The sequence below is a fragment of the Ambystoma mexicanum genome, chromosome 5p (assembly GCF_040938575.1).
Source record: "Ambystoma mexicanum isolate Mex_15411 chromosome 5p, UKY_AmexF1_1, whole genome shotgun sequence".
NCBI lineage: Eukaryota > Metazoa > Chordata > Amphibia > Caudata > Ambystomatidae > Ambystoma > Ambystoma mexicanum.
In genome coordinates this window covers 743,727,089-743,749,645 of record NC_090930.1, presented here as the reverse complement: position 1 = coordinate 743,749,645, position 22,557 = coordinate 743,727,089, and the positions used below count along the sequence as shown (strand labels likewise).

General features: G+C 42.1%; 7 non-coding genes across 7 annotated transcripts; 3 read left to right on the top strand and 4 right to left on the bottom strand.

The window, feature by feature from the left end:
• Positions 1-12,646: 12,646 nt before the first annotated feature.
• On the bottom strand, positions 12,647-12,718 carry TRNAQ-UUG (transfer RNA glutamine (anticodon UUG)). Its single transcript has one exon. It is a non-coding gene; the product is annotated as a tRNA-Gln (tRNA).
• Positions 12,719-15,099: 2,381 nt separating this feature from the next.
• TRNAQ-CUG (transfer RNA glutamine (anticodon CUG)) lies at positions 15,100-15,171 on the top strand. The gene has a single exon. It is a non-coding gene; the product is annotated as a tRNA-Gln (tRNA).
• Positions 15,172-17,383: 2,212 nt separating this feature from the next.
• TRNAQ-UUG (transfer RNA glutamine (anticodon UUG)) lies at positions 17,384-17,455 on the bottom strand. Its single transcript has one exon. It is a non-coding gene; the product is annotated as a tRNA-Gln (tRNA).
• Positions 17,456-19,809: 2,354 nt separating this feature from the next.
• Positions 19,810-19,881, top strand: TRNAQ-CUG (transfer RNA glutamine (anticodon CUG)). The gene has a single exon. It is a non-coding gene; the product is annotated as a tRNA-Gln (tRNA).
• A 912-nt stretch (positions 19,882-20,793) lies between these two features.
• On the bottom strand, positions 20,794-20,865 carry TRNAQ-UUG (transfer RNA glutamine (anticodon UUG)). Its single transcript has one exon. It is a non-coding gene; the product is annotated as a tRNA-Gln (tRNA).
• A 259-nt stretch (positions 20,866-21,124) lies between these two features.
• Positions 21,125-21,196, top strand: TRNAQ-CUG (transfer RNA glutamine (anticodon CUG)). Its single transcript has one exon. It is a non-coding gene; the product is annotated as a tRNA-Gln (tRNA).
• Positions 21,197-22,105: 909 nt separating this feature from the next.
• Positions 22,106-22,177, bottom strand: TRNAQ-UUG (transfer RNA glutamine (anticodon UUG)). The gene has a single exon. It is a non-coding gene; the product is annotated as a tRNA-Gln (tRNA).
• Positions 22,178-22,557: the final 380 nt, after the last annotated feature.

Sequence of the window (22,557 nt, the reverse complement as noted above, 5' to 3'; positions counted from 1 at the left end):
AAAGGAAGAAGGAGGATGAAAGGATATTGGAAAAGATGAGTAGTGAAGTAATGGAGGAGTTAAAAAGGAAAAGGGAGGAAATTGGTAGAGAGATGGAGGAGAGAAATGAAGGGGAAAGAGAAGATAGGAGAGGGGAGAGTGAAGGAAGGAGGTATGTATATAGAGACACAGAAGTAGCAACGACATCAACGCAAAGGGGAGCGGTTAGCAAAGAAGAAAAGGGAGAACCGGGTCAAATAGAGTTAAAAACAGTAACGATCAAGGGGCAAAAGACAGAGTGGGGACTGCCATTTATACATGACTTTTGTAGTGAGGAGGACGAAGGAATGGAGAAGGATGGAAGAAATAGTGAAAGGGAAAGTTTAGATAAACTATACGCCACCCGGACCAATGCAGACTCACCATGGATATGTAGGAGAAAGGATGAACTGGAGAGAAGTGAGGAGGAAGAGCAAGGAATGAAGGAAAGGCAGATACATGAAGCCACACCGTCACCATCCTACCCCACATGGTCAACCACCTCACGCTCACTACGTACACCCAAGCTAGCGCCATTCACAACTGAAGTGACACCCTAGGTAGGTAGGCTTAGGGACCTCCCTAGAAGTAGGCAGGAAGGACGAATACACACGCTCACATTAAATACAGGAAATGATGGAAGAAGGGGAAAAGATGGAGAAGAAAGAGTTACGAGCGGGGGAACTACGGGCGAAATTGACAATATAAGAGAGACGGAAGAAGAAGAGGGGTGTGGGGACTCAATTTTATGGAACCCAAGGGATATAACGAGACACAACTTAATGCCACTTCTGGAGAGGGGAGGGGTTAGACCACAATACGTCCCTTGGAAGCATATAGACAAAGAAAATATAAAGTGCAGGCTCCCATCATTAAGTGGAGGTGCAGGTAAATGGATATATGAAATGGAAAAACACACCGCAGGACAGAAACTGGCAGTGGGGGATGTAAAGGGCCTTCTAATATCTATATTAGGGGATGCAGCGGATGACATTTGGAAGAGAGCGGGATTCACTGGGGTCACGATAACGAACACATCGGCCGATGGGGCACCATTCGCAAACTGCAGACATGCGTTATGGCAGGCACTGAGGATACAGTACCCAGACACATCAGACATAGGAGCAATTACCTCACGCAAGATGCGTGAGAACGAAGATCCTGTTGATTATATCCAGGAAATCCAAGAAAAGTGGCGCATGGAAACTAGAGAACAATGGGACAAAACACCAGCAATATTTTATCATATACTAGTACAAGGGCTCCCAGAAGGAGTCCAGAAACAACTGAAGAAAGTGGTGGGAATGGAAGCAAAAGCATGGCCAGAAATACAACTGACAATAGTACATCATTGTAGGACATGGCAAGGTAAAATGAAACAAAAGGAAGAGGACAGGAAAACGGAGGAGGCTAAACTAGTGCAGAAAAAGCTTACTAAATACACAATGGAAGGGGCACTAATAACTACACCTGCAGCAACGACCCAAAGCCCCACACAAGTAGTGGCTGCACAAGATCCCTCCCAGATACCATCATCACAGACTGTAACACAACAGGTGCCGCCACTCCAACCATACACGACCAACATGGGAGGAGGATACTCAATGCCAGGAGCTGGGTATTATAATTACAACAGGGGAAGAGGAGGAATAATGAGAGGGAGAGGATACGGATATAACACACAACAGCAGGTGGGAGGACTTAGAAATTCTTACCCCACTGGTCAACCAGTATACCAGGACAACACAGGAAACTTCCCATGGCAGAGTAGGGAACCACTGGTGTGTTGGATTTGTGGATTAGTGGGGCACATGTCACGAACGTGTAGGGTGAGACCAGGAACACCATCATGGAGCGAACAGGGACAACTAGGGCCCACACAGGACATACAACAACAGCAGACGTTGCAACAGAGAAATGAACAGCAACAACTAGTAACACAACAACAGCCACAGACATATTCACTGCCACAACAACAGGTGGCAACAACAACACAACAACCCCAAACACAGCAAACACAACTGGGTAGGGTAACGGTCCTGGGACACAACCCTTACACAGGAAACGGTCAATCATTGTACCCTCAATAGGACAGCCCACAGACGGCCTTGGTGTGTCCCATCCTGTCAGTAACACCTAATAGTGCGGAGGAGCCACGCATAGAGGTAACGATAGGTGACAAAAAATTATCATTCCTTGTTGACACCGGGCGACCCGGTCTTGCATAAGGGAAGGTAAATTTAAGATGTCAGGCGAAGCCATGAACACCCAAGGATTCTCTGGGGCTAGGGGGTTGGTTCCCTTTACTGATAACATTCCCTTATCAATAGGGGATCATGACATGTCAGTTCCACTTTTATACTCTAGGGCCTCACCAGTAAATATACTGGGGAGAGACATCATGAATAGGTTGAATATGACGATCTCCTTTACGGAGGACGGCATAATTTGCTCTACCCCAGGAATTAACATGCTCACAGCGCGACAGATTATGCAAGCATACTGCGGACAGACAGCGATTAGGGCTGAGCCAGTAGATGGTGAACTATTCCAGTATGGGACAGACATGGCATTTGCATGGATGCCTGGGATAGAAGGAAAGATCTGGAGGAGGCCAACAGCTTATTTGTTCAGGCCGGAGACACCAGCCAATGAACCAGAAGGAAAGGAAAGGTGATTTCAGTGGACATAGAGAGCATTATAGCCACTGCTGATTATATTGCATAGTGGAAGCAGAATACCCCATAGCCGCGAACCCGGCCACAATATTGTGCGGCATTCCAGCAGAGGCATCACGATTTACAGTGATCGACCTTAAAAATGCCTTCTTCTCAATACCATTGCACCCAGACTCACAAGATCTGACAAGCTTTACTTACAGGAACACAAAGTGGAAACACACTAGATTGCCACAAGGGTACTGTGAATCACCCTCAATCTTTAACAGAGTAATACAGATGGATTTGGGTAACATTGAAGTGGAAAGCACAGTGTTGCAGTATGTCGACGACATAATAATTTGCAGCACTAATGAAAAAAGATGCAGAGAGGACTCATTAAAGATGCTGACAATATTGGCTGAAAAAGGTTACAAGGTAGACATGGAAAAGTTACAGTACTGTCAGGAACAGGTACTTTACATTGGTCAGCTCATATCCCAACATGGAAGAAAGATTGCACCACAAAGAGCACAGGCCATTTCAAAAACACCATCGCCACAAACAGTGAGGGAACTGCAGCAGTTCCTAGGTCTGTGCAACTACTGTAGAGCATGGGTATTTGATTACAGCTCATACATAGGACCCCTGCTTGAGGCGTTAAAAGAAGCTAACAAGGGGGAGAAAAAGTTGGGGTGGACAATGGAAATGAAAGAGGCTTTTGATGAACTGAAAGATGCAATATCAACTGCTCCGGTTCTGGCCACCCCAGATTATGAGCGACAATTTTTCATATTTTCACATTGCGACTCAGCAGTAATGAAAGCAGTATTGGCTCAAAAAACAAGCATGGGCTACAAACCAGTAGCGTTTTACAGCGGTCACTTAGACCCTGTGATGTTAGGTCATTTCCCTTGCGAACAAGGTCTCGCCGCAGCTGCTTTTGCGGTAGAGAAAGCGTCAGCAATTACCATGGGGTGCCCAACCACACTATTTGCAATATTGAATAAACCTAAGTCCACCCTAACCACGCAGAGGGCATCAGGTTATGAGATCATATTATCTAGAGCTGAACTATCAATTGTTAGATGTAGCACGGTCAACCCTGCAAGGTTTTTAGCAGAAGTAATTGAGGAAGGAGATTATGCACACGATTGTACGCAAACTACTGAAATGTACTCATGTGCTAGGAAGGTTGAGGAGAACGCACTAGAGGGAGGTGAGCTCCTGTTCATTGATGGCTCATCAACAATTGACCAACGGGATGGGATAAGGAGGACTGGGGCAGCGGTGGTAAAAATGATGGAGGTACCGGTATGTGTGGCGATGAAATGTGTACAACTACCACAGCATTACTCTGCTCAAGCGGCAGAACTAGTTGCACTGATCTTGGCGTTGAAGGAAAGCTTTGACAAACGAGTGACCATATATTCTGACAGCGCATATGTTACGTCCACTGTCCACTCAGAGCTGTCAAAATGGAGGAGGAGAGGGTTTAGGAGAGCTGGCGGCACTCCAGTGCAACATGCTCTCCTATTAGCTGAACTAATTGAAGTAATAAATGACCCCCAAGAACTAGCTTTGGTCAAATGTACCGCACATACTAATGGAGAAGATCATGTTTCAAGAGGGAATGCAGCAGCAGATGCACATGCAAAGTATGCTGCATATTTTGGCGAGATATGGAACCCCCAGAGTCAGAAAGAGGGAGAGGGAGGGGAACAGCAAGGGAGATGTTGATAAGAGAAGGGTATACCCATCTCCCAGCTACACAGATAATGGAGCTACAAGCGGCTGCACCCATGGCAGAAACGGAAACATGGGTGAAAAGGGGATGCACAATGTCACCAACTGACGCACTATGGCGCCAAGGTAACACTGGAAAGATTGTAATGCCACTGGCACTATTGACCACTGCCCTGAGCCAACTACACCACCCAGCCCACACAGGCAAGGAAGTAATTGCAGCACGTATTAGGGAAGACTGGTTCTGTCCTGAGTTAAATTCCCATGTGTCAACCTTTATCAGCAACTGTCTCACATGCCAACAGTTTACGGCCGGTCACACTTTGAAGGTGATAAAAGGTACTATACCCCGGCCAGAGGGACCCTTCCTACATCTCCATATTGACTATGTTGATATGATCAACGTATGTCAAGGAAATAGGTATATGATTTTAGTAGTATGCCCATTCTCGAGGTGGATTGAAGCAGGACCCTGCTCACACCCAGATGCATTCAGAGCAGCTAAATTCCTAGTGAGGGAGGTCTTCCCCAGGTGGGGAGTGTGCGAGGTACTGCGGTCAGATAATGGCCCGCATTTCGCAAACGAAATGTTCCAGCACATCACATCCTTACTGAACATCAAGCATAAATTTGCATGCGCATACCACCCGCAGGCCAACGGTTTATGCGAACGCCTGAATGGCTTACTAAAGGAGGCAATTGCAAAGATACAGCAAACAACAAAGAAGAGTTGGTTGTATTGCTTCCGCTAGCCCTATTTGAGCTAAGGAAAAGGCCAGGTTCCGACCACCACCTCACCCCTCACGAGGTGGTTACCGGACGCCAAATGCGCCTCCCTCTAACGCCAACATCAAGAGCATTTACGGACCACGAAAATACAGCCACTATTCTTGGTGATGAAATATACCAATATGTGTCTTCTTTGATTACTAGTGTAGTGTTTGTGTCTCAACAGCTCGAGCGCACACGGGGCGGGTCTAACAGCCATCAACAAGAAGACGCGGATAAAGAATTGGAATAGGAAAGACTGTGCCAAGTTGCTAAAGGTGACCACGTACTACTCCGCAATTTCAATAGAAAGTGGAACAGCCCACGCTTCACTGGCCCCATCTGGTAGAAGAGGTATCAACGAGAGCAGTAAAGCTACAGGACAAACGTGCCTGGAATCACCTACACAACATAAAGATCTACAAACTCCAGACCCTCCCCAGCGCCACCGACATGTTCATTGGGAGAACTACAACAGCATCACCAACGGAGGAAGAGACTTCTACCACAGCCAACGGCCTAAGTGTCTCCATACCCTGTCACCCCCCAGACTCCCCAGAGACAATAACTGAAGAAGAAAGGGGTGATCCCCATACTGCCCACCCCATGGTCACACGCTCAAAGAGTAAAAAGACTTCCGCCAGTTGAGCCCCAAACCCCCTGCCCATTGACCCCTACCCCCACTGCATTAATAACTGAACTGAAGGACATTGTCTTGCATACATACACATGTAAACACGTGAATGCTCTCTTTTCTTTTCTCTCGCACATGCAGGAACTGCGTATTATTGTACTGCTAAGAAAATAGAACACTAACAAATTCACTGCCCAGGAGTAGATGGTACCCTCAGACGATAACTACCCAGAAGAATTGTCACACCAATTTGTATATGAAATAAAGAGGCCAACGTACCTGAAAAGAAGGAGGGTACGTGTCTACTACACAGCATTCCTCTTGGCCATAGAACATTCAATGCCCCACCTCCACCCATACTTGCCTGCCCTAAGAGATAGATCGCTTAGATTGGCGTGGGAACAGCTCTTCGCCTGGGCACTGAATGACTATTTGATAGGGAGAGCTTAAAAACAACAACTAACACTAATAACAAGCATATTGAGAATTTTCAGGCGGGCAACTTTAACGTCGCAAGAATAAGCTGCCGGACTGCAGCAAGGTAAGAGCAAAATGCCGGTGAAATTAGCATTTGTAATAAAAATGATAGGGATTTTGATGATCACCGGGTTCTTGGCTGCCTCTGTATGGCAGTACAGCTATGCTATCAATATTATTGCTGTACCCAAACCTAATACACCCCCACCCCCTGCTGCAACAGGTGTTACGTCAGGTGATACTAGTAAAATTGCACACAAGCAAAATAGAGTTCAACGCAGCACATACTCAGATAATAAAGATATTGACAATTATATACAAGATTCAGCACAAATCTCAAACAACATGTGGTACCAACGGTTTATAGTCAAAAAGTCGAAAACTTAATTTCGAATAGCAAAAATGTTGAAAAAAAATGTCGAATGTAAAAAAGTCGAAAACACATACATATAATAGGAAAAGTCATAATTTCGAAAAAAAAAATGTCGAAAAAAAAATCGAAACCCCAAAACACTTTTTTTTTTTTTTACACAAATACTAACATTTTTTATGGGGGGGGTCCCCCCCAACCCCCCATCCCAAACCCCTACCCCAACCCCCCCTCCTCCCCATTCCCCCCACCCCCCATAGATATACCTTTAATTATTTTAAAAAAATCTTTAATATAATATTAAATAAATAATTAATTATTAAAAAAAACCATCCCAAACCCCTACCCCCAACCCCCCCCCCCCTCCTCCCCATCAACCCCACCCCCCATGGATATACCTTTAATTATTTAAAAAAAAAGTTTAATAAAATATTTATTATTAACACATAAAATCGAAAAAAATCGAAAAAAATTCGACATTTTTGTAATTCGACATTTTTGTTTTCGACATTTTTTTTCCGACATTTTGTCTTTCGAAATTATTGCATTCAAAATTATGACTGGACACCGGTACCAACACATGACTAAAATTGGAAAGCAGACAAAAGAGGACAGCTGCTACGTTTGCTCATTAATACCATACGCCATGAGCGCTTCTCGAACATTCGTTGCCACAGAAATAGATGAAAAAACAGCACGATGTATAATATACTTGGCACTGTTCCAAACGAAAGGAAGATTTCAAGGGACAGTGGTGCAACTGGTGTGGAAAACACGAGACACATATCCGTATGAAAACAACTTCCTAAAGACTTATTTGAGTTACCACAAGACCAGTTTGCATGCTCAAGCATTCAAATACATGACAAGCGGCCCTGAAAAAGGAGCAACAAAGAAGATAACACTACAATACCTACCATGTGATTGGTACGCCACTGAAGTTCCTGGTAAAACAGGATGTTGGGAGAGGCCACTGGTGACGATAACAGGGAAGGTGTACATGGACAACAAATGGGAGATAGGAGTGGTTGGCAGCATCATGGTAACAAAAGAAACTATTTCAACTATCGATGCACACAACCACAGATGTTGGACGACTTGGATCAAGTACTTACCCATGCTCACGTGGATAGAGAAGGATGAAGATCCAATAACAATACTGCCGCTGACTGCGCCTAAGGTATGCTACCAACATAAAGGAGAGGTGGACGTAGGATACAACACCAACTGTGCAAGTGTGATGGAGTTACCTGAGGGGGGAGCAGGAACAGCAGTGATAATGGACCATTACTGGGCCTGTGGAGAAAAGGCATATCACACACTGCCCCCTCTGTGGAATGGTGTATGCACGATGGTGCACGTCAATGTACCATCACTAGTTGTACCCCAGAAACATGTGAATGTGGCGAACTTCCCCAAAATGAATGAAGGGGACAGGAGGAAGAAGAGATCTGTACAACCTCAGAAGGGGCCAGGGAACAGGAACAACGGCAATAATACTGTCCTCAATAGAAGGAAGAGACAAGGAGAACCTCTAACAGGAAATTACCTGTGGGGAAGGTCGGAAACGGCACTCACTTCAATCCCGCCAGAACACAGACTGTTCAGCAGAGCAGCAATGTTCTTCTCCTCAATAATACATCCGGGACTGCAGGCTTACGCAAACGCAAAATGGCTCCAGATAACTAGATGGGAACTAATGATGACTATCAATTCTACAGTAAATGGATTTAACGCAATAAAAGAGGAACTGCGAGCTGTAAGGATGGTAGCACTTCAGAACAGATATGTATTGGACCTCCTCACAGCCATGGAAGGAGGAGTTTGTGCAAAGATAGGACAATCATGCTGCACGTTCATTCCTGCCAACGATGCTGACAATGGTACACTGCCAGAAGCAGTTTCACAATTGGCCCAGATGCACTCCAAAATGATGGATGAAAGTAAAGGTGTGAAAAAGGATGAGAGCTGGTTTTCAATATTATGGTCATGGATGCCATCTTGGCTGTCAGATGGACTGAAAATTATAGTTGGTTGTACTATTTTGGCTGGAGCTACACTGATCATAATAAGATTTTGGAAGGCCCGGAAGGCACGCACCACAGACGAGATGATCGAAATGGCTGGTATGCACCCCTTGATGCCAGCAGATGACGGCCAACACGCAGGCACAATAATAAAGGAGAGAGAGAAGTTGCGCAACCAGATCATCATCAACCACCTGGACCCACCATCTGTGAAGCTCGAAAACCCAAGAAACCCAAGAAGCTACATAGGGAAATGGGTATACTGCACTCCTGGAGGAACCTGTGCATATATGTATTGGTCATTTGAAGACCATGTTAACCACTATGGACATTTGGGAGGAATAACTAAAATATGGAGAGTGAGAGGAGATAAAGAAAAGGATATGTTTGTGGTCGACAAGTCGACCAGAGGGGGGACTGAAGTGGGAGAATGGAACAACAGGCTCCCGCCATTCCCCTCTCGCGCTTGGCCTAAAGGATCACGGCCTAGGCACCCGCCACAAGAAGAGTTTGCCCATCTACCAGACGACCAAATACCCTGGTACAAGAACATACGGATGTGCCCACCCACCTGCCCGGCAGCCCGCCCTGCCCCTGCCGACACCTGCGACATGGATCAAATCGACTAAACCGACACATCGTTAGAGATACCATGACGACCTAGTCAACAATCAGCGCACCTGTACACACATGCACACTGGACACTCCCACACCAATCCACACGAAGAACATACTCAGTGCTATAACATATGTGACGAACACACTCACGGACGTGCATCTTTATTATTTTTTACATAGGCCTTTTCAAAACGCAGAAACGCAAGACGCACAATGAACTCATCTAAAGAGCTTGCTTACGCTTCTCCTAAAACCAGGTGCCATAATGGGAAATATAACGAAGACACGATACTGGGTATAAGGCAATATGATACCATAACCTAAAGCGCCTGCGCACCAAACGGTTCCACCTATACACCAGGCCCAAGTAGGCCGCAAGCAAGAGCTTCCATGGACGTTAAAAGAACAAGAGTCAGGTTGCTGATCCTGCAGAATGAGCCCGGCGAAAGCAGCCAGCCAAGGTCACAATGTTGCAAACCCACATTCCGAAAGCAGACGATCAAGGGCGCGATGTTGCAACCTCGCACACCGCAAACCAACGTCAAAATCACACCTGCAAATTAAACCTGGCGCACAGTGGAAAAAACAATATTAATTGTGCAGAATTCTGTCTCAAACACGGTCCCACCTCACGTGACCAAGCCGAACCTGACAGGATGCCAAGGCAAGGGGGAAGGAGGCACCTGAAGCCCCTGTTACAAGACACAGGCTGATACAATTCAATGGACCTCTGCGACAGTGGGAGTAGTCGGCCTTCCAGCATATGAATAAATCCTCACATTGTCTGCACATAACCTTAGTGAAACATTGTTGCAAATGACAGGTGCACCACGAGCTGGGAACGGCGATGGTCCCAGGCTGGGAGGCTCGTGAGCGGACCAATCAGAACATGGGGCTCTTATCACTGACGCTATTAACATTGACCAATCCTCAGGGGTCTTCATGTAACAATTTTCATGTATCAAATTGAAGGGACAACCCAAGTGTATCACCTGACTAACCCTTGACCACTAACACTGTTCTCTATACGTATGCTATACTAACCCTACCACTCGAGCAACCAATTAAGAGTGGCGATAGGTTTTTTGCTAACTTTCCAAGGTGACGCAAGTAGCGTGTCATACTAAGGTAAAAAGGGCCTGCGAGCCCCACAATTGTGTGTGTGTCAGGACGGACGCGTACGCTCCTTGACCCATCCCTGCCGTTTGTATAATAAACAGCAGAACCACCTTGCTTCTTGCGTGTGTCTCGTACTCTGTGGTTTTTTGGGATATACGGGAGGAGTTGGGGCCTCCCTGCCCGGAGGTCCGCGGACGGCTCAGCCGACCCTGGCAGAATTTCCCCCCCGACAGTTGAATCAGAAATGGCAATATAGAGCACATTTACAATTTGTACAGATTCATAGTCCCAATTGACTGATATCATACAAACACAGCGATGTTGTCGATTGACGTTGTGCTATAGCAATCTCTGTGCTTTATAGATCATGTAGATCAAATTTTTCCTCTTGAGGCATATGATTAAGCAATATTAAATATTGTTTCTGACTGCCTCTGTTTTGGCATAATGAAGTTCAGCATTTGCGTAGGTATTTAGGTTCCATGGTCTAATGGTTAGTAGGCTGGACTCTGAATTTAGTAATCCGACATGTTATAGCTATATTTTGTTTTCCTTTGGGTGTATTGTCATTGTATGCACATAGATTTCCTAGCAGTGGCTGTGATGAATAGTTCAATTTGATAGCAGCTTCCTTTTGAGAATTTGAAAAAAAAAGAATTAAATAGTCTCTCTGGATGACTCTGCTTTGATTTCTATGTGCACATCGACTCAGAATGACCTCACTGTTCATACATTTAAAAAAACGCATAAAGGTTAAGGTGCTAGGCACAAAAGTGGATTTTTATGAAAAGTTATGCCAGAGAGTGAGAGCGAAAATGAATACCCTACACCACTAACCTTATGAATATTACTATCTTTGGCCTATAATTTAAGACAAAAAGGAGACAAAGTGTGTTAGAGCAAGAGGGAGATTCCACCGACTTGAACTCGGATCGCTGGATTCAAAGTCCAAAGTGCTAACCATTACACCATGGAACCCTTGTTGGGCAGAGTTTCATAAGGGCAATGAGAATATAGGGCACAGTCAAGATTTTTACTGACCTATAGTAACCGTTTACTGATATTATATCGAAGCAGCACTGTTGCTGTTGGATGCTGTGCAATCGCAAAGTATTGGCTTCATGCCTCATTTGGATCAAATTCTTCCTCTGGAGTCTAATGATATAGGAATATTACATATTTTCTCTGATGTGCTCTGTTTTGCCAGAATGAAGTGCATCATGGTACAGAATATGTAGGTTCCATGGTGTAATGGTTAGCACTCTGGACTCTAAATCCAGCGATCCGAGTTCAAATCTCGGTGGGACCTTGGGGCTGCTTCGCTTTTAGAGTTGCCTTTCATTTGCAGATAGATATAACAGCAATAGCTTTGCTTTACAGCCGACTTTGATGGCAGTCTTCTTTGACCAAAGAATATTAATAGTTTCTGGGGATGACTCTCTTTTGCCACAAAGAAACTGCCCACTCTCATATCTCCAAAGCTCCAAGGTATAATGGCTATTAAACTGGCTTTTGATCTCAGCGATTTGCATTCAAAGCCCAGGAGGACCCTAAAATCAGTTGAATTGTTTCCTGATAATTTAGAGTTTATTTCTTCTTTCGAGAAAGGTGTGATCCAAATAAAGTAAGTACATTTAAACAAGGGCACTTGATCAGTAAATGCACTACTTTCTAGAACTCATAACTCTTGTAAGTTATAAAATGTTTGCTCTCCATACAGTTTGTCAGCTCAAAGAATTACATTTTTTACACATTTAATAAGACCATCAAATTGCTTGAAACATAGGAATGATTGTGAAAGTGAATATGATTCACCAAAATAATTGTATAACATTTTTTAATGTTAATAAAATAGGGCTTTTTACAATCTTTTCACATCAATGTTGTTTCTGCATGTTCCAGTGAGCAGAGAATCTACTGCACATAGTGTGTACATTTTTCTGTTCATAGAGTTAAGGTTGGACATTATTCATCTGTGGAAAATGTTTCTGAGAGATATCTGGGTGCCCACTTTGATTGACCTTAGGGATTGTACATTAACGATATGTAGTTGCATCACTGTATTGGTATCAGGCACCAAAGTGCATTTAAATGTAATGTCGTGCAGAGAGAGAGTGTGAAAACGGCTACCTGAGTGGACTGAACTTCTGAATATTAACTCTGTTGAATTGTAATTTGAGAAATTAGAAAATGGAGTGTAAGAGCAAGATAATGGTTCCACCGAGACTTGAACTCAGATCGTTGGATTCAAAGTCCAAAGTGCTAATCATTACACCATGGAACCCTTGCGAGATGCACCTGAGAGCGTTGAATCAGAAATGGCAATATAGAGCACATTTACAATTTTTACAGATTCATAGTCCCAATTGACTGATATCATACAAACACAGCAATGTTGTCGATTGACGTTGTGCTTTAGCAATCTCTGTGCTTTATAGATCATGTAGATCAAATTCTTCCTCTTGAGGCATATGATTAAGCAATATTAAATATTGTTTCTGACTGCCTCTGTTTTGGCATAATGAAGTTCAGCATTTGCGTAAGTATTTAGGTTCCATGGTCTAATGGTTAGTAGGCTGGACTCTGAATTCAGTAATCCGACATGTTATAGCTATATTTTGTTTTCCTTTGGGTGTATTGTCATTTTATGCACATAGATTTCCTAGCAGTGGCTGTGATGAATAGTTCAATTTGATAGCAGCTTCCTTTTGAGAATTTGAAAAAAAAAGAATTAAATAGTCTCTCTGGATGACTCTGCTTTGATTTCTATGTGCACATTCCTTTTGCGTTTCAGAGGGATTGACCAACATACACAACAGTGCTTGGAAAACCTCTTCCTCCCTCATGGCATGTAAAGCTAACCTCTCTCCTACCTTGTGTTTTTTTACTTTTTAACTTTCCCTTCCGAGTCATGATCATGTAACTGAATTTACATTTTTAGATTTTAACTGCAGTAGTTGCTTGTTTTTCATTTTTATTTTTTGTGTACGCATACATCCCTTTTTGTGGGGAGGGGGGAGTGATGTCTGTTTACTTATATTAGCTAATATAGGTCAATTTATGTCCGCTTACAATATGTGTCAGGATTTTTTATGTCGTTTCCAATCAATGTCTAATATCAAGTGGTTTGCAGCAGTCATACAAAGGCACGTAACACCCCCAAAACACCTACATAAGTTAGAAATACTCCGGAAGAGTACTCAGTTTATGAAAAGGCGGTGAATCCCAAATAGAACTGTAAATGTAAGCTAGCAAGCAGACCGTGCACCCCTGTTTGGAACTATGACCTGTGTGTTGCCCTCTATTAACAGAACAATGTAACTGCAGCCCATGTCACATAAAATAGAAAGTAGAGATTATGCAAATTAACTCCCAGAAGAGCCTGGTGTCACCCCAAAAGGTATCATGCTTTTCACACCAAGAAACATCCACACATAGATCCCTGCGAACCTCAAAAACGTACAGGAAACCCTGTCCAGCGCTTTGCTCCCAAAGGAGATAAGGTTGAAAAACCACCCTATGTTAAAAGTGTCCATAATCCATGCCAGCTGCCCTGTCTATAAAACCTGGCTGTTCGTGGCCTTGCGGGGCCTAGGGACATGAGTGGAAGGGTTTAACCTGCCTGGGTTCTTGGGCATGGTTTCATCATGCCTCAGTTTACAATGGCACTCTGCCACTTTGTCAGGCTTCAAAGAAGCCTGACTCCTGCAGAGCAAAAGATCTGATTATTTCCTTACATGTTTTGTACGTAAGAATGCGGATGGTGCTCTGAACCTCCTATGGTGGTTATTAAGCATGGTATACATACCATAGCATGTAACTGTGCCTACAAATGGAACATTTTGTTCATTTATTAGGGAGTTGTGAAAATGGCAAAATCAAATTGCCATTACTGACACAGACCAGCTGCCGCTGTCCGGACATTTCGTCGAAAGACATTTGGTCGAAAGACATTTGGTCGACGTAATTTGGTCGAAAGCCAAATGGTCGATTTTTTTATTTATTTATATATATTTTTTTTAGGTTGTAGTTTAGGGAAAAAAAGGGGTTTTTAGAAAAAAAGGGGGTTGGGGGGACCCCCCCAAACCCCCCCCCCAAAAGAAAAGTGAAAATAAAAAACAAAAGCAATTTGACCATTTGGTTTTCGACCAAATGGTTTCGACTAAATGACCCGTCGACAAATTTTTTTCGACGAAATGTCTGGCAACCCAGCTGCCGACTGTTGCTATTGACAGGAGTTCCAGGTGAATAAACTGAGGAGATCACCAGTTCAATTACCTGTGAACGCATTTTGAAGCTCATTCACAACCATTTCATGCCCGTTCTCTCCATTTTGGCTTTCTGGCTGGCCGAGGGGCCCTTCAGTAATGTTCTTTGCTAACCATTACACCATGGGCCCCTTGCTGGTGCAACCTGACAGAGTTGTAACAGAAATGAGAATCGAGATCTCATGCATCATTTTAACAAACTCATATTCCTAGCCCACGGATATTATGCAAATGTGGAACTGTTTAGTTGGTTGTTGCGCAATAGCAAACTCTTTGCTTTACAGCTCATTTGGATAGGATTCTTCCTCTGGAGGCATAAGATAAAAGAATATTGCATACATTCTCTAAAAGGCTCTTTTTTTGCTGCAATGACGTTCATCATGTCACTAAGTATGTAGGTTCCATGGTGTAATGGTTAGCACTCTGGACTCTGAATCCAGCTATCCGAGTTCAAATCTCGGTGGGACCTTGGGAATTACTGTGTTTGTTTTCCTCTCAGTGTCTTGTTTTAATAGCAATGGCGCTGCTGTGTCGCCCACTTTCATAGCATTATTCCCTGGGTGCATTTGAAAAAAGAAAGATTTTCCATGGATGACGCTCTTTAGCCACAATGAAACCCACCACTTTTTGTGGTGTGAAAGACCCATGGTGTAATGGTAGCACCCTGGAGGGTGAATCCAATAATTTGCATTCAAATCTCTGTAAGAGCTTACCATCAGTCAAACCTTTCCCTTATTGTTTATTGTGGATGTCTTCTTTGAAGAAAGGTATGATCCAACTAAAGTAAGTACATTCACGAATGGGCCCTTGGTCGGTACAAACAGTATTTATACACCTCAGGCCTTTTGTGAATTAAGAAAAGTGTGTTCTTCGTTCTATTTTTCATCTCAAACTGATACCTTCATTTTACAAACATGTAAAGACTGTTAAGACGCTTCATTAATATCATTGATTCTGAATATGGTCGCTTTTCATAGGATTAACCCTTTAACAATTTTGAAAGAGAATGGCGATACAATAGAGCTGCTTTTCCCAAAATGGTATTATTAATGTTGTTGCTGCATCTTCAAGTAAAAAGAGAATCCATTGGGTCACAGATTGAGCATGTTTCTTAACATTGAGTTAAGTTTGAAAATTTCAAATCTTTTATGTATGTTTCCGATGCAGATCTGCCCATCGACTCAGAATGACCTCACTGTTCATACATTTAAAAAAAATGCATAAAGGTTAAGGTGCTAGGCACAAAAGTGGATTTTTATGAAAAGTTATGCCAGAGAGTGAGAGCGAAAATTAATACCCTACACCACTAACCTTATGAATATTACTATCTTTGGCCTATAATTTAAGACAAAAAGGAGACAAAGTGTGTTAGAGCAAGAGAGAGGTTCCACCGATCGCTGGATTCAAAGTCCAAAGTGCTAACCATTACACCATGGAACCCTTGTTGAGCAGAGCTTCATAAGGGCAACGAGAATATAGGGCACAGTCAAGATTTTTACTGTTCTATAATAAGCGTTTACTGATATTATATCGAAGCAGCACTGTTGCTGTTGGATGCTGTGCAATCGCAAAGTATTGGCTTCATGCCTCATTTGGATCAAATTATTCCTCTGGAGTCTGATATAGGAATATTCCATATTTTCTCTGATGTGCTCTGTTTTGCCAGAATGAAGTGCATCATGCTACTGAATATGTAGGTTCCATGGTGTAATGGTTAGCACTCTGGACTCTGAATCCCGTGATCTGAGTTCAAATCATGGTGGGACCTTGGGGCTGCTTCTCTTTTAGAGTTGCCTTTCATTTGCAGATAGATATAACAGCAATAGCTTTGCTTTACAGCCCACTTTGATGGCAGTCTTCTTTGACCAAAGAATATTAATAGATTCTGGGGATGACTCTCTTTTGCCACAAAGAAACTGCCCACTCTCATATCTCCAAAGCTCCAAGGTATAATGGCTATTAAACTGGCTTTTGATCTCAGCGATTTGCATTCAAAGCCCAGGAGGCCCCTAAAATCAGTTGAATTGTTTCCTGATAATTTAGAGTTTATTTCTTCTTTCGAGAAAGGTGTGATCCAAATAAAGTAAGTACATTTAAACAAGGGCACTTGATCAGTAAATGCACTACTTTCTAGAACTCATAACTCTTGTAAGTTATAAAAAGTTTGCTCTCCATATAGTTTGTCAGCTGAAAGAATTACATTTTTTACACATTTAATAAGACCATCAAATTGCTTGAAACATAGGAATGATTGTGAAAGTGAATATGATTCACTAAAATAATTGTATAACATTTTTTAATGTTAATAAAATAGGGCTTTTTCCAATCTTTTCACATCAATGTTGTTTCTGCATGTTCCAGTGAGCAGAGAATCTACTGCACATAGTGTGTACATTTTTCTTTTCATAGAGTTAAGGTTGGACATTATTCATCTGTGGAAAATGTTTCTGAGAGATATCTGGGTGCCCACTCTGATTGACCGTAGGGAGTGTACATTAACGATATGTAGTTGCATCACTGTGTTGGTATCAGGCACCAAAGTGCATTTAAATGTAATGTCGTGCAGAGAGAGAGAGAGAGAGAGTGTGAAAACGGCTACCTGAGTCGACTGAACTTCTGAATATTAACTCTGTTGAATTGTAATTTGAGAAATTAGAAAATGGAGTGTAAGAGCAAGATAATGGTTCCACCGAGACCTGAACTCGGATCTTTGGATTCAAAGTCCAAAGTGCTAACCATTACACCATAGAACCCTTGCGAGATGCATCTGAGAGCGTTGAATCAGAAATGGCAATATAGAGCACATTTACAATTTTTACAGATTCATAGTCCCAATTGACTGATATCATACAAACACAGCAATGTTGTCGATTGACGTTGTGCTATAGCAATCTCTGTGCTTTATAGATCATGTAGATCAAATTCTTCCTCTTGAGGCATATGATTAAGCAATATTAAATATTGTTTCTGACTGCCTCTGTTTTGGCATAATGAAGTTCAGCATTTGCGTAAGTATTTAGGTTCCATGGTCTAATGGTTAGTAGGCTGGACTCTGAATTTAGTAATCCGACATGTTATAGCTATATTTTGTTTTCCTTTGGGTGTATTGTCATTTTATGCACATAGATTTCCTAGCAGTGGCTGTGATGAATAGTTCAATTTGATAGCAGCTTCCTTTCGAGAATTTGAAAAAAAAAGAATTAAATAGTCTCTCTGGATGACTCTGCTTTGATTTCTATGTGCACATTCCTTTTGCGTTTCAGAGGGATTGACCAACATACACAACAGTGCTTGGAAGACCTCTAACTCCCTCATGGCATGTAAAGCTAACCTCTCTCCTACCTTGTGTTTTTTTACTTTTTAACTTCCCCTTCCGAGTCATGATCATGTAACTGAATATACATTTTTAGATTTTAACTGCAGTAGTTGCTTGTTTTTCATTTTTATTTTTTGTGTACACATACATCCCTTTTTGTGGGGTGGGGGGAGTGATGTCTGTTTACTTATATTAGCTAATATAGGTCATTTTATGTCCGCTTACAATATGTGTCAGGATTTTTTATGTCGTTTCCAATCAATGTCTAATATCAAGTGGTTTGCAGCAGTCATACAAAGGCACGTAACACCCCCAAAACACCTACATAAGATAGAAATACTCCGGAAGAGTACTCAGTTTATGAAAAGTCGGTGAATCCCAAATAAAAGTGTAAATGTAAGCTAGCAAGCAGATCGTGCACCCCTGTTTGGAACTATGACCTGTGTGTTGCCCTCTATTAACAGAACAATGTAACTGCAGCCCATGTCACATAAAATAGAAAGTAGAGATTATGCAAATTAACTCCCAGAAGAGGCTGGTGTCACCCCAAAAGGTGTCATGCTTTTCACACCAAGAAACATCCACACATAGATCCCTGCGAACCTCAAAAACGTACAGGAAACCTTGTCCAGCGCTTTGCTCCCAGAGGAGATAAGGTTGAAAAACCACCCTATGTTAAAAGTGTCCATAATCCATGCCAGCAGCCCTGTCTATAGAACCTGGCTGTTCGGGGCCTAGGGGCATGAGTGGAAGGGTTTAACCTGCCTGGGTTCTTGGGCATGGTTTCATCATGCCTCAGTTTACAATAGCACTCTGCCGCTTTGTCAGGCTTTAAAGATGCCTGATTCCTGCAGAGCAAAAGATCTGATTATTTCCTTACATGTTTTGTACGTAAGAATGCGGATGGTGCTCTGAGCCTCCTATGGTGGTTATTAAGCATGGTATACATACCATAGCATGTAACTGTGCCTACAAATGGAACATTTTGTTCATTTATTAGAGAAGTGTGAAAATGGCAAAATCAAATTGCCATTACTGACACAGACCAGCTGCCGCTGTCCGGACATTTCGTCGAAAGACATTTGGTCGACGTAATTTGGTCGAAAGCCAAATGGTTGATTTTTTTATTTATTTATATATATATTTTTTAGGTTGTAGTTTAGGGAAAAAAAGGGGTTTTTAGAAAAAAAGGGGGTTGGGGGGACCCCCCCAAACCCCCCCCCCAAAAAAAAGTGAAAATAAAAAACAAAAGCAATTCGACCATTTGGTTTTCGACCAAATGGTTTCGACCAAATGTCCCGTCGACAAATTTTTTTCGGCGAAATGTCTGGCAACCCAGCTGCCGACTGTTGCTATTGACAGGAGTTCCAGGTGAATAAACTGAGGAGATCACCAGTTCAATTACCTGTGAACGCATTTTGAAGCTCATTCACAACCATTTCATGCCCGTTCTCTCCATTTTGGCTTTCTGGCTGGCCGAGGGGCCCTTCAGTAATGTTCTTTGCTAACCATTACACCATGGGCCCCTTGCTGGTGCAACCTGACAGAGTTGTAACAGAAATGAGAATCGAGATCTCATGCATCATTTTAACAAACTCATATTCCTAGCCCACGGATATTATGCAAATGTGGAACTGTTTAGTTGGTTGTTGCGCAATAGCAAACTCTTTGCTTTACAGCTCTTTGGATAGGATTCTTCCTCTGGAGGCATAAGATAAAAGAATATTGCATACATTCTCTAAAAGGCTCTTTTTTTGCTGCAATGATGTTCATCATGGCACTAAGTATGTAGGTTCCATGGTGTAATGGTTAGCACTCTGGACTCTGAATCCAGCGATCTGAGTTAAAATCTCGGTGGGACCTTAGGAATTACTGTGTTTGTTTTCCTCTCAGTGTCTTGTTTTAATAGCAATGGCGCTGCTGTGTCGCCCACTTTCATAGCATTATTCCCTGGGTGCATTTGAAAAAAGAAAGATTTTCCATGGATGACGCTCTTTAGCCACAATGAAACCCACCACTTTCTATGGTGTGAAAGACCCATGGTGTAATGGTAGCACCCTGGAGGTTGAATCCAATAATTTGCATTCAAATCTCTGTAAGAGCTTACCATCAGTCGAACCTTTCCCTTATCGTTTATTGTGGATGTCTTCTTTGAAGAAAGGTATGATCCAACTAAAGTAAGTACATTCACGAATGGGCCCTTGGTCGGTACAAACAGTATTTATACACCTCAGGCCTTTTGTGAATTAAGAAAAGTGTGTTCTTCGTTCTATTTTTCATCTCAAACTGATACCTTCATTTTACAAACATGTAAAGACTGTTAAGACGCTTGATTAATATCATTGATTCTGAATATGGTCGCTTTTCATAGGATTAACCCTTTAACAATTTTGAAAGAGAATGGCGATACAATAGAGCTGCTTTTCCAAAAATGGTATTATTAATGTTGTTGCTGCATCTTCAAGTAAAAATAGAATCTATTGGGTCACAGATTGAGCATGTTTCTTAACATTGAGTTAAGTTTGAAAATTTCAAATCTTTTATGTATGTTTCCGATGCAGATCTGCCCATCGACTCAGAATGACCTCACTGTTCATACATTTAAAAAAATGCATAAAGGTTAAGGTGCTAGGCACAAAAGTGGATTTTTATGAAAAGTTATGCCAGAGATTGAGAGCGAAAATGAATACCCTACACCACTAACCTTATGAGTATTACTATCTTTGGCCTATAATTTAAGACAAAAAGGAGACAAAGTGTGTTAGAGCAAGAGAGAGGTTCCACCGAGACTTGAACTCGGATCGCTGGATTCAAAGTCCAAAGTGCTAAACATTACACCATGGAACCCTTGTTGAGCAGAGCTTCATAAGGGCAATGAGAATATAGGGCACAGTCAAGATTTTTACTGACCTATAGTAAGCGTTTACTGATATTATATCGAAGCAGCACTGTTGCTGTTGGATGCTGTGCAATCGCAAAGTATTGGCTTCATGCCTCATTTGGATCAAATTCTTCCTCTGGAGTCTAATGATATAGGAATATTACATATTTTCTCAGATGTGCTCTGTTTTGCCAGAATGAAGTGCATCATGCTACTGATTATGTAGGTTCCATGGTGTAATGGTTAGCACTCTGGACTCTGAATCCAGCGATCCGAATTCAAATCTCGGTGGGACCTTGGGGCTGCTTCTCTTTTAGAGTTGCCTTTCATTTGCATATAAATATAACAGCAATAGCTTTGCTTTACAGCCCACTTTGATGGCAGTCTTCTTTGACCAAAGAATATTAATAGTCTCTGGGGATGACTCTCTTTTGCCACAAAGAAACTGCCCACTCTCATATCTCCAAAGCTGCAAGGTATAATGGCTATTAAACTGGCTTTTGATCTCAGCGATTTGCATTCAAAGCCCAGGAGGCCCCTAAAATCAGTTGAATTGTTTCCTGATAATTTAGAGTTTATTTCTTCTTTCGAGAAAGGTGTAATGCAAATAAAGTAAGTACATTTAAACAAGGGCACTTGATCAGTAAATGCACTACTTTCTAGAACTCATAACTCTTGTAAGTTATAAAAAGTTTGCTCTCCATACAGTTTGTCAGCTCAAAGAATTACATTTTTTACACATTTAATAAGACCATCAAATTGCTTGAAACATAGGAATGATTGTGAAAGTGAATATGATTCACCAAAATAATTGTATAACATTTTTTAATGTTAATAAAATAGGGCTTTTTCCAATCTTTTCACATCAATGTTGTTTCTGCATGTTCCAGTGAGCAGAGAATCTACTGCACATAGTGTGTACATTTTTCTTTTCATAGAGTTAAGGTTGGACATTATTCATCTGTGGAAAGTGTTTCTGAGAGATATCTGGGTGCCCACTCTGATTGACCTTAGGGATTGTACATTAACGATATGTAGTTGCATCACTGTATTGGTATCAGGCACCAAAGTGCATTTAAATGTAATGTCGTGCAGAGAGAGAGAGAGAGTGTGAAAACGGCTACCTGAGTCGACTGAACTTCTGAATATTAACTCTGTTGAATTGTAATTTGAGAAATTAGAAAATGGAGTGTAAGAGCAAGATAATGGTTCCACCGAGACTTGAACTCGGATCGTTGGATTCAAAGTCCAAAGTGCTAACCATTACACCATGGAACCCTTGCAAGATGCACCTGAGAGCGTTGAATCAGAAATGGCAATATAGAGCACATTTACAATTTTTTACAGATTCATAGTCCCAATTGACTGATATCATACAAACACAGCAATGTTGTCGATTGACGTTGTGCTATAGCAATCTCTGTGCTTTATAGATCATGTAGATCAAATTCTTCCTCTTGAGGCATATGATTAAGCAATATTAAATATTGTTTCTGACTGCCTCTGTTTTGGCATAATGAAGTTCAGCATTTGCGTAAGTATTTAGGTTCCATGGTCTAATGGTTAGTAGGCTGGACTCTGAATTTAGTAATCCGACATGTTATAGCTATATTTTGTTTTCCTTTGGGTGTATTGTCATTTTATGCACATAGATTTCC